The sequence below is a fragment of the Pipistrellus hanaki genome, assembly GCF_964339955.1.
Source record: "Pipistrellus hanaki genome assembly, chromosome: 20".
NCBI lineage: Eukaryota > Metazoa > Chordata > Mammalia > Chiroptera > Vespertilionidae > Pipistrellus > Pipistrellus hanaki.
Genome location: NC_140522.1, coordinates 10,431,651 through 10,444,154, shown reverse-complemented (window position 1 = coordinate 10,444,154; position 12,504 = coordinate 10,431,651).

Here is a 12,504-nt window from a genome sequence, read left to right as displayed (position 1 = left end):
TATGTTATCAGTAACCCAAGCCATAGACGAGACCACCGCCCCTGGTTACACCAGAGAGCTTGCTGTAAGGATAAATGAGAAAACATATTTCAAGTGCCCAAGAGTGTGCGATGCATTGTGGGCAATCATTGGGAGTTCATTGATACCTAGATGAAGAGTGAAAGGGCCTAGGCCAGCGCCTGACTCTTGGCTGTCATTCCGTTAAAGAAACACAGACCCAGGATTGAAGGAGGACGGTCAGGAGCAGCAAAGACTCTCTGAGGGTTCTCTAACAATATCTGTGGAAATGGATTTGTATAGCGGGGACCGGTTTGGCTCAATGGATAGAGCGTCAGCTTGGGGACTGACAGGTCCCGGGTTCAATTCCAGTCAAGGGCATATACCTTGGTTGCGGGCATATCCCCAGTGTGTGCAAGAGGTGTGCAAGAGGCAGCTGATCGATGACTCTCTCTCATCAATGTTTTTAACTCTCTATCTCTCTCCCTTCCTCTCTGTACAAAACCAATAAAATATATTTTTTTTTAAAAGAAAAGAAAAGAAAATGGATTTGTATAGAATAAATTCATGTGGGAAAATGTCTTCCCTGGAGGAAGTGGTTCCCTCGCTGGACAGAACATTGACCAGTAGATTTGCTTTCAAAACAAAATCTTGTTCAAAATAGCATTCCATCCGAAACCGGTTTGGCTCAGTCGATAGAGCATCAGCCTGTGGACTGAAAGGTCCCGGGTTCGATTCCGGTCAAGGGCATGTACCTTGGTTGTGGGCACATCCCCAGTAGGGGGCGTGCAGGAGGCAGCTGATCGATGTCTCTCTCATCGATGTTTCTAACTCTCTATCCCTCTCTCTTCCTCTCTGTAAAAAATCAATAAAATATATATATTTTTAAAAAATAGCATCCCAAGTAGCACAAATGAATCCACACCCCACTTTCCTGAACAAATACATCGCTTTGATTAAGTCACATATTTATGAATATTTGAATCATTTACAAGTGGTGGACAAATGCTTACTTCTTCACTGGGGAAAATGGAAAGAAATTAGCTGCATTACAATAGGAAGGGCTCAGCGTAGGCGGAGGAAAAACACATTGGTATGCAGGGAAACCATGAACCCAAAGCAATTCCCAATTAAATCTGTTATGTGAACACCTTCACACACATCATCAAACACACCATGCAGCCTTCTGACGTCAGTACGATCAAGAGAGTCCATTCGTGGAGATCCTTGCTATTCACAATTTTCATACTTTACAAGTAGATTTTGCACATTTTTATTTATTTATTTTAAATATATTTCTTTTCTTTTTCTTTTTTTTTTTTTAGAAAGTTTTTTTTAAAATATATTTTATTGATTTTTCACAGAGAGGAAGAGAGAGGGATAGAGAGTTAGAAACATCGATGAGAGAGAATCATCGATCAGCTGCCTCCTGCACATCTCCTACTGGGGATGTGCCCACAACCAAGGTACATGCCCTTGACTGGAATCGAACCCGGGACCTTTCAGTCCACAGTCCGACGCTCTATCCACTGAGCCAAACCAGTTCCGGCTTAAATATATTTCTTTATTGACTTCAGAGAGGAAGGGAGAAGGAGAGAGATAGAAACATCAATGATGAGAGAGAATCATTGACCGGCTACCTCCTGCAAACCACCCCCACTGGGGATCAAGCCCAAAACCCAGGCATATGCCCTTGGCCAGAATCGAACCCGGGACCCCTCAGCCCGCAGGCTGACGCTCTATCCACTGAGCCAAGCTGGCCCAGGGCATATTTTGCACATTTTTAAATCGGAAAGGAATCTGAAGGGTCATTTAATTGAATCCTGACATTTTCACAAGTGGAATCTGAGACGCCAGGAGGTTGAGCTGATTGGCCATACGTTACACCGCCTGCTAACCGAGCTCCCCGGACTGGGACCAGTTCTCCCACACACCGTTTCCATGGTCTGTCTAGCATATTGTATTATCGCCTCCCTTTCTTCTCTTTTATACAGAGTCCTGAGTCATCCGAAGTCCTCATTCATCTGGCTAGTCCCATGGTAGGTAAACTGCAGCTCACGAGCCACATGCAGCTCTTTGGCCCCTTGAGTGTGGCTCCTCCACAAAATACCACAGCCTGGGTGAGTCTATGTTGAAGAAGTGGCATTAGAAGAAGTTTAAGTTTTAAAAAATGTGGCTCTCCAAAGAAATTTCAAATGTTGTACTGTTGATATGTGGCTCAGTTGACTAATGAGTTTGCCGACCGCTGGCCTAGTCCATGTAGAATCTAAGTTAATCCTCAACAGCCTATCCTTTTGCGCTTTCTCCTCAGTGTGTAATGGTCCACCATTGCTCACTGTGGTTTCATTCAGTCAAAACCGTCATCTCACGGAGTAAGGGCTGTACCTCCCCCAATACCACATCTCACAGAAAATATATCCACCGTGTTTAATACCAATATTCACGATATTGCCAAAACCGGTTTGGCTCAGTGGATAGAGCGTCGGCCTGCGGACTGAAGGGTCCCAGGTTCGATTCCAGTCAGGGGCACGTATCTTGGTTGCGGGCACATCCCCAGTGGGGGGGGTGTCAGAGGCAGCTGATCGATGTATCTCTCTCATCGACGTTTCTAGCTCTCTATCCCTCTCATTTCCTCTATGTAAAAATTAATAAAATATATTTTAAAAATATTCACGATATTGATTGCAGCGAGGTTTTGTAGGTGTATGACTTTTGCCATTGAAACCATACTTTTTAGAAATGGGAAGAGGCGTGTGGGAAAATATTCTCACCACTGGTGAAAAAATCACGTTTTCGCAGGGTTTGCAAACAGGGAAATATTTGTGGTTTTTGTCTCATATGTTTTGCTTCTTTTGGCAAAAGCAAAAGGCAGTTTTCTTTGCAATAAAAACGGCCTTTCGTTGTCGCCAATGCTTCGCATCCATTTTTGCCAAGCAAAAAGCTGTTTTCCCAGGAGGGAACAGCTCAAGCTGAAATCAAAGTGAAGCACAATTTGTAAAAATCTCCCTCTTTGAAAACAAAAATCGCACCACTCAATGCAAATGCCACCTCGGGGGCCTTGCTCAGAGAGAGATAATGGGTGAGGCCTGGTGAATGCATTGCTCAGAGACAAGCTTTCCAGTAGATGCAAAAATAAACCCCAAGTTTTATGGGTGGGAATTGTTAAATGGTGCCCAGAATGAACACAAAGAGCCTAGTCTTTACCTTTGTCATCCAAATGTTCCTCAGTGGTTGAGCCAGGAGGTCACGGTTTGATTTTCTGCCATGGCACATGCCCGGATTGGGGTCTCGATCCCCAGTGTGGGGCGTGCAGGAGGCAGCTCATCCATGATTCTCTCTCATCATTGATGTGTCTATCTCCCTCTCCCTCTCCCTTCCTCTCTGAAATCAATAAAAATGTATTAACAAACAAAAACAAAAAAACGGCCCTAGCCAGTTTGGATCAGTGGATAGAGTGTTGGCCTGCAGACCAAAGGGTCCTGGATTTGATTTGATTCCAGTCAAGGGCACGTACTTGGTTGCAGGCTCCTCCCTGGCCCAGGTCCTGGCTGGGCACGTGCAATAGGCAACCAATTGGTGTGTTTCTCTCACATCGATGTTCCTCTCTGTCTCTCCCTCTCTCATCCACTCTGTCTAAAAACCAATGGGAAAATATCCTTGGGTGAGGATTAACAACAAAAAAAAAATAATAATTCTTTTTTTTTAATGTATTTTATTGATTTTTTTACAGAGAGGAAGGGAGAGGGATAGAGAGTTAGAAACATCGATGAGAGAGAAACATCCATCAGCTGCCTCCTGCACGCCCCTTACTGGGGATGTGCCCACAACCAAGGTACATGCCCTTGACCCGAATCCAACCTGGGACCTCTCAGTCCTCAGGCCGATGCTCTATCCACTGAGCCAAACCGGTCAGAGCAAAAAAAAAAAAAAAAGAATAATTCTAAAACCACTGCTTGTTGCATTCTCTGTGCCATTTATTCTGGATGGCTTCTGTAGTAACAACATCTTACATCTTATTACTACACCATGATCCGTTTTGATACCTAACAAAATTGCACAAATTTGGAAAACAGGCATCATCCCCATTTTACGTAACTCCCTCGGCCAGGCATGTAATGGAGAGGAAGGTGAGTTTTCTGACGGCTGGCCTGGACAAGGACACTGACGCTCACTAGGGTTTCTTTGCCAAGGTGACTTAGTGCCCGAACTTGGACTACAACCCAGATGTTCTGACTCCTTCCTAGTGCTTTACTCTGGTGTTCTTTTTTTTCTTAAATCCTCACCCGAGGATATTTTTCCATTGTTTTTTAGAGAGAGTGGAAGAGAGAGGAAAAGACAGAGAGAAACATCGATGTGAGAGAAACACATCGATTGGTTACCTCCTGCTTGAGCTCTGACCAGGGCCCAGGGCCAGGGAGGAGCCTGCAACCAAGGTACATGTCATTGACCAGGATTGAACCTGGGACCCGTTGGTCTGCAGGCTGTCGCTCTATGCACTGAGCCAAACTGGCTAGGGCTACCCTGGCGTTCTTTATAATGAACTCGGATCAGAAGTTCCCGATGTGGTCATAGGATTTGTTTTTATTTCTTTTCTTAAAAAAAAAAAAAAATATATATATATATATATATATATATATATATATATATATATATATTTAATTGATTTTTTACAGAGAGGAAGGGAGAGGGATAGAGAGCTAGAAACATCGATGAGAGAGACATGGATCAGCTGCCTCCTGCACACCCCCCACCGGGGATGTGCCTGCAACCAAGGTACATGCCCTTGACCGGAATCGAACCTGGGACCTTTCAGTCTGCAGGCCGATGCTCTACTCACTCAGCCAAACCGGTTTCGGCTGTTTTTATTTCTGTTCGATTTTGTTTTGCTTTTCGTTTTCCTCAGTATGATGATAGCTCTTGTAAGCTTGGGCGTGTCGTAGAATATTCATCAGCAGGTCATCTCTGCTGCTAAAAAAGCAACCCCTAGAGAAGATTTTCGTTTTGAAAACAATCCGCAGATTCCCATAGTCATGTCAATTGCAAACAGATGACATAGCAATGTTGCCTTTATAGAAGAGGATGATTTATTACTAGAAAAATAGAAAGATTTAAACGATTTTTGATGAATAGCAATATTTAATATGCGGTTTTTTGAGATATAGCCTGTAGGAAATTACTTTTAACTGACTGTATCTCAACAAAAGCTTTAGCCAGATTGCAAAATGACCCTCAAGCTCTTAATTTGTTTAAAATAAGATTAATATGTATATATATATATATTATTAAATATATATATGTATTTTTTTTATTGGTTTCAGAGAGGAAGGAAGAGACAGAAACATCAACGATGAGAGGAAGGGAGAGTCAGAAACATCAACCATGAGACCCATATGGCTGCCTCTCACATGCCCCCTATTTGGGATGGAGCCCACAACCTGGGCATGTGTCCTGACCAGGAATCAAACTGTGACCTTCTGGTTCATAGATTGCCACTCAACTACTGAGCCACGTTGGCCAGTCATAGTAAATACGATTTTTTATTGTAAAATTCTGAACTTATCAACATCATTATTTCATAGTTAATCATTTCAAGCATCCACAAAAGAGAAGAGGAAATACTTTGCATAAGTTCCAACCTGGATGTGGCTATGGGATGAGCCTTATAGGCAGACCACAGACACAGCCCCACACTCCCCCACTCCCCTGTTCTCCATCTCAGTTCTAAGCCATCTTCTCTGAACAACAGTTCAAGCCACGCCTCCTTGGAAAGTGTCTGACTTCTCTGACCTTCCACCTTCCCCATTTCCTCAGTCCATTCTGGTCCACCCTACACCTTTTACCATGAAGCCACAGACTGCACCCTTAAACATGCTAACTTTTTATGGTACATTGTATGTCTATTTGCCACAACAACAAAAATTGGGGGGGGGGGAATATGAGTTTATTTTAACCAAGAGCATGTTTAAGTCTAAAGAGCTAAAAAGTAAAGCATTCCTATAATTGTTCACTTAAAAAAAAATGCCACTTAACTGTATATTGTTGGGACTGTTTCACTATTGACTATATCTTCCTAACTAGATCGATCGTTAAACTTCCTGGAAGGTTGAAACAAATCTGAACCTTCCCAAGTCCCTCTCAAGATTTAAATAGTGCTGCGACACAGCAGATAATAGATCAATAAGTATTGATTGGCTAAGAAGGATTTAGTTGGACCCACCTCACTTTGATGCTTCTCTTAAAATGTTAAATAAATATTGGAAAGACTGTCCCAGAGAAAGTTATACTTCTCATCTGATTGCATTTTATCTCAAAATGATCAATTAATATTATTTAACCACTTTTTAAAAATGTATCTATAATTGCACTTTATTTTTTTTTAATTAATTCTCACCTGAGAATATTTTTCCATTGATTTTTTTTTCTTTTTGAGAGAGAGAGAGAGAGAGAGAGAGAGAGAGAGAGAGAGAGAGCAGAAGGGAGGGGAAGAGACAGAGAGGAACATCTATGTGAGAGAGACACACCAATTGATTGCAAAATGCCTCCCTCTCTTGCCCCAACCAGGCCAGGAATCGAACCCGGGACCCTCCATTCCGTAGGCTGACACTCTATCCACTGAGCCAAACCAGCTAGGGCTACACTCCACATTCTCAGGAGGAGATCTCGCAGAAGCAAAAGTTTCAACCACCCTCTGGTAGTCAACAGCGACTTCCCATAAGGAAAGGCAGGGTGCGGTACCTCGGACAGCGCCCCGGCCTGTCCTGGGATTGGACCCGCATTCTGGGAACTGGGTGGGATGGTGGATGGCGTAAGCCTTGAGAAAGCCAACAATTCGGAAGAGAGACATGGCCAAGGATGGGAGCAGCGAACAAGTAGCAGGGCAGGAATGCTCCATTGGTGCCTGCTGCCTCTCTGAAGGCCCTGGCTTCCCTGGGTCCGTGTGGCCATGGCAGGCGGGGGCCCCGGAGTCTCCATCAGCCAGAAGATTCCAGGACATGGGAGCTCATCTGCTGAGTCACCTGCAGGGATGAAGGAAGAGGAGACCCGGCCAGCTCCAGCCACGTGGCTCCAAGGCATGCCCTCTGTCCTCCAGCGGTCCACGTGGAAGGGCCATCAGCTCAGCCGGGGCAGGAGGGCGGCTGCCATCCCCTCTCCAGCGTGAGTGCTAAGAAGCTGACACCTACCAAAACAAAACCGGTGTGGCTCAGTGGATAGAGCATCGGTCTGCAGACTGAGGGGTCCCAGGTTTCATTCCAGTCAAGGGCATGTACCTTGGTTTCGGTCACATTCCCGGTGGGGGTTGTGCAGGAGGCAGCTGGTCGATGTGTCTCTCTCATCGATGTTTCTAGCTCTCTATCCCTCTCCCTTCCTCTCTATGAAAAATCAATAAAATATATATATTTTTTTAAAAATGAGCAAGCACCTGCTGCCGGCGAAGTGGCTGAAGAGCATCTGGAATGCTGGGGACAAGAACCGGTGACTCCGGGGACAGTGCCTCCCAGTGCCAGCTTTCATTCACACCCGGCCTTTCGTTGGCCATGACCGGCTGTCCCCCTGCAAGAAGGCAATCTGTGTTGCCGAACCCGGTGTGGCTCAGTGGATAGAGTGTCGGCCTGCGGACTGAAAGGTCCCGCGTTTGATTCCGGTCAAGGGCATGTACCTTGGTTGTGGGCACATCCCCAGTAAGGGGGGGGGGGGTGCAAGAGGCAGCTGATCGATGATTCTCTCTCATCGAGGTTTCTCTCTATCCCTCTCTCTTCCTCTCTGTAAAAAAAAATCAATAAAATGTATTGAAGAAGAAGAAGGAGGAGGAGGAGGAGGAGGAGGAGGAGGAGGAGGAGAAAAAGAAGAAGAAGGAGGAGGAGGAGGAGGAGAAAAAGAAGAAGGAGGAGGAGGAGGAGGAGGAGAAGGAGAAGGAGAAGGAGAAGAAGAAGAAGAAGAAGAAGAAGAAGAAGAAGAAGAAGAAGAAGAAGAAGGAGAAGAAGGAGGAGGAGAAAAAGAAGGAGAAGAAGAAGAAGGAGGAGGAGGAGGAGGAGGAGGAGGAGGAGGAGGAGGAGGAGGAGGAGGAGGAGAAGGAAAAGAAAAAGAAGAAGAAGAAGAGGAAGAAGAAGAAGAAGAAGAAGAAGAAGAAGAAGAAGAAGAAGAAGAAGAAGAAGAAGAAGAAGAAGAAGAAGAAAAAGAAGAAGAAGAAGAAACCTGTGTCCGCCATCTGACTTTGGGGACAGAGGGAACGCCGTGCAGGTGTTTTCCGGAGCCAGATCCTGGAGTCTCGGCCTTTCGAGTCTGATTTCTCCAAGGCAGCAGCTCATTTGTATTCTGTTGGGCTCCCGCACTGCATGGGTGGAAGTGGCCCCAGCGTCCTCCGTGCTGTTCACGGAGTGTTATTTTCGTTACCGGCACACCCTGTGCTGCCTCCGGAACGCACTGCGCCTGAGAAGCAGGCGTTGGACTCTGGAGGGTGGGATCCAGTCCAATCGCCTTAGCTCTCCTGTGGCCCCAGAGTGAGATCACTGTCCGTCACCCCTCAGCCAGTGTGTGTACCCCCAAACCTGGCCTCTGCTCTCCGTGGGGACATTGGTGTGGACTCAGGGACCGATACTTTGAACGGTGCTCAGTGCCCCTTGATTTCTATGGCACGAGGGCAAGTTGGTAAACTAATTTGGCGTGTCCCATACCTCCTGATGAGAAAGTGACTCTGCCACCAGGCAAGATGTTTACCATAATTTCAACCCCCCTTCCCCCCCCCCCCCCAATTTGGGTAAGGCAGCCAGACCTCACCTGTGCATGAATTCGTGCACCGGGCCTCTAGTTATTGAAATAAAGGCTCGTGACCTCAAGGACCGTCCAGCCTGTATCCTTTTATTCATCTTCCAACCACCTCTGCATCTGCCTATTGATCCACCTGCATCTGCGTACTACAGCCAGGCTGTTGGTGTGTGGCCTTTCTGGCGGTGGTCCTGGCACTCTGTATACTTCAGCCGAGTTTGCCGAAGGGGCAGCTTGGATTCTGTCCTGGCAGTTTGAGGTAGCTGTGGTTCAGACACAAGCCCGTGTGCCTTCCAAGACAATTCCTTCCAAAGTCTCTTTCCTCCTCCATGTCTACAAGTGGACAGGTTTGAGAAAGGAATGACAGGTTTTTATAAAATCTCATTCAGCGTCCAGGAAATACCGGCCCACCTTCATGGGCCAGGGGTTGCTCTAAGCAAGAGCAAAGCACGCGAGGCCTTTGTTTCTGTGGGGCATGCATGTTGGAGGGGAAACAGCCCGTAGACAGGCAACTGGAAAAGCAGGGTCATTGGTCATGTTCCATGGAGAAAAGGAGGGAGAGGCTGAGGAGGAGGAGGGAGGCGGACAAGGAGAATGGGGTGATGACATAGAGGGTTTCACCCTAACCCTAATCCTAACCCTAACCCTAACACAGAGGGTAAGTTCCAGAAAAGGGAGGTGTGGGGCTGAGAATATGGGAAAGTCCTTTCTCACATTTAAAAAAAATATATATTTTATTGATATTTCACGGAGAGGAGGAAGGGAGAGGGATAGAGAGCTAGAAACGCCGATGAGAGAGAAACATCAACCAGCTGCCTCCTGCCCACCCCCAACCAGGGATGTGCCCGCAACCAATGTACATGCCCTTGATCGGAATAGAACCTGGGACCTTTCAGTCTGAAGACCGATACTCTACCGCTGAGCCAAACCGGCTTCGGCTCTCACATTGAGAGAGCCAGCCACTTACCCAGTGAAGGGAAAAGCATTCTGGGCCGAAGGAACAGCAAGTGCCAAGTCTCAGAGGCAGAAGGGCGCGCACCAGTAAAGCCGGAGAGAGCACACCAGTGAGGCTGGGGTGAGAGTGCGGGTCGGCACATGGTAGGGGGTGTGCGATGGTGGAAACGTGTCTAGCGTGTTGGCAATTTGTGCCACATGCTTCTCCACACAACGGGCTGGCAGGGTCTCCTCCGGCTCTAACAGCCGTGCCGAAGGGGAAGAGAGGATGCCGGGGAAGGAAACAAGTTTCAGAGCAGCGTCACCAAATTTGGATAGAAAGGGGGGATAAATCCTTTTAGTTGAATGCTCTTATTTTTAAAGTTGCAGCATCTCGTCTGGTCTGTTACAAAGACCGGTCCGTGTCCCGCAAGGCAAGTTCCTTTAAGAAACAGGATTACATGTTTTAAAGTGAATCATTGGTATCAGAAAGGGCAAAGTTTATCTGTGACACAGGCCTTCAGAATGCCAGGCATAATTCATCAATTAACTCATATAAAGAACATAACTTTCCCAACTAATCTCTCTGATATAGACCCAAAAATTCAGAGCCCAGTGTTCAGAAGCAAAACCCAGAATTAAAAAAAAAAAAAAGAAAGAAAGAAAAGAAAAAAAAAAGTAGTATATGCCCTGACCACTTTGGCTCAGTGGATAGAGCGTCAGCCAGCAGACTTAAGGGTCCCAGGTTCCATTTCACTCAAGGGCATATACCCAGTGGGGGGTGTGCAGGAGGCAGCTGATTAATGTTTCTCTCTTATTGATGTTTCTAGCTCTCTCTCCTTATAACTTCCTCTCTGTACAAAAAATCAATAAAAATATATTTTTAAAAAATTGTTTAAAAGAGTAGTATAAATCCCTTCGATGCACTAGACATTAAATGACGCTTTGGATAATTGTTCTGTGTAACTTGTTAGTTTACACATTAAACCTCATTGCCCCATTAAGAGCATTATCTATTTCTTCTAGAATGTGATGAAAATTGTTCTATTAAATTGTATTTAGGGCCGAAACTGGTTTGGCTCAATGGATAGAGTGTCGACCTGCGGACTGAAAGGTCCTGAGTTCGATTCCGATTAAGGGCATGTGCCTTGGTTGTGGGCACAAGCCCAGTAGGGGGTGTGCAGGAGGCAGCTGCTCGATGATTCTCTCTCATCGATGTTTCTAACTCTCTATCCCTCTCTCTTCCTCTCTGTAAAAAATCAATAAGAGATATGAAAAAAAATAAATAAATTGTATTTAGGAAACTAATGCCATCGATTTCAAGTCATTTCTTTGTTTGCTTTAAGTTATCTAAAGGCTCTGCTCTTTGTAACATTCAAAATGAAAAGAATAAGGCGTGGCTCAGGGGTTGAGTGTCAACCTATGAACCAACAGGTCACAGTTCAATTCCCGGTCAGGGCATATGCCCAGGTTGCAGGCTTGATCCCCAGTGTGGGGCGTGCAGGAGGCACCCAATCAATGATTCTCTCTCATCATTGATGTTTCTCTCTCTCTCTCTCTCTCCTCTCTCTTCTCTGAAATCAATAAAACGTATTTTTAAAGAAAAAAGTATAAGGAAACTCTTAGGAGTGGCACGGCAGAGAATTCATCACTTCCTCCACTACAATGAATAGGAGAAGCCCCTTGATTTAAGAATAACTGTCTCTCACGCCGATTTAATTAAATATCTAAACCACATGTGTCAAACACAAGGCCCGCGGGCCAAATCCAGCCCGCCAGGCCTTGCAATGTGGCCCGCACCGCGCTGTCATCACTGCACTCCGCTGTCAGTTTATGACATTGTCAGTTTATGACTGTTCAGTAAACCATTCGGCCCGCGATTTAGGCTGGATTTTAGATTTTGGCCACTTCTCTGATTGAGTCCGACACCCCTAATCTAAACGTTACTAAGGCTTTGCCAGTGGACTATTTAATTGCTCTAAAAGCAACACACACCCCCACATTCATTTTCCAGATGAGAACGTTGGGAGTCACCATGATCTGGGAATAATCTCTGAGATAATAATCGATGAGATTATTATCTGTAGCCATTGAGAAATCTTCTTAAACTGCTTCTGGTCCTTGTTAAACCAAAGTCAATGAAGGACGGTTTGGCTCAGTGGATAGAGCGTCGGGGGTGGGGTGGGGGCATGAGTGGGGGGGTGGGGGATTGGAATGGGGGGTTGAGGACTAATATGTGATACCTTACACAATAAAGAAATTAATAAAAAAATAAAAATTAAAAAAAATAAACCAAAGCCAGTCACTGCCCTTCCCTGTATGGGAAGGACAGATCTCCCTGAGTGGAGAGAATAAAATCCCTCTTCTAACAGTTCCTTTTAGAATTGGCTCCAAATGGAAAAATAAAAAGCAGTGCCCATCGCCTCTCCATACTTCCATCGTCTGTATTTACAACAGACGTGAATTTTAATTTAGGAAACACAGCTACTAGTACCTTAAGAACCAACGAGCCTCATTAGCTCGTACAAAATGCTGCTTCTCCAGCTATGATTTTGAGATTTAAAAAAAAAAATTAAATTCACTTTGCCTAGCCAGTGTGGCTCACACGGTGGTGGAGCATTGACCTATGAACCAAGAGGTCAAGGTTCAATTCTCGGTCAGGGCTCATCCCAGGGTTGTGGGCTCGATCCCCAGTGGGGGGCGTGCAGGAGGCAGCTGATCAGTGATTCTCTCATCATTTTGCATTGCTTCCTCTCTCTCCTCTCTCTTTCTCTCTCTCTCTCTCTCTCTCTCTCTCTCTCTCTCTCTCTC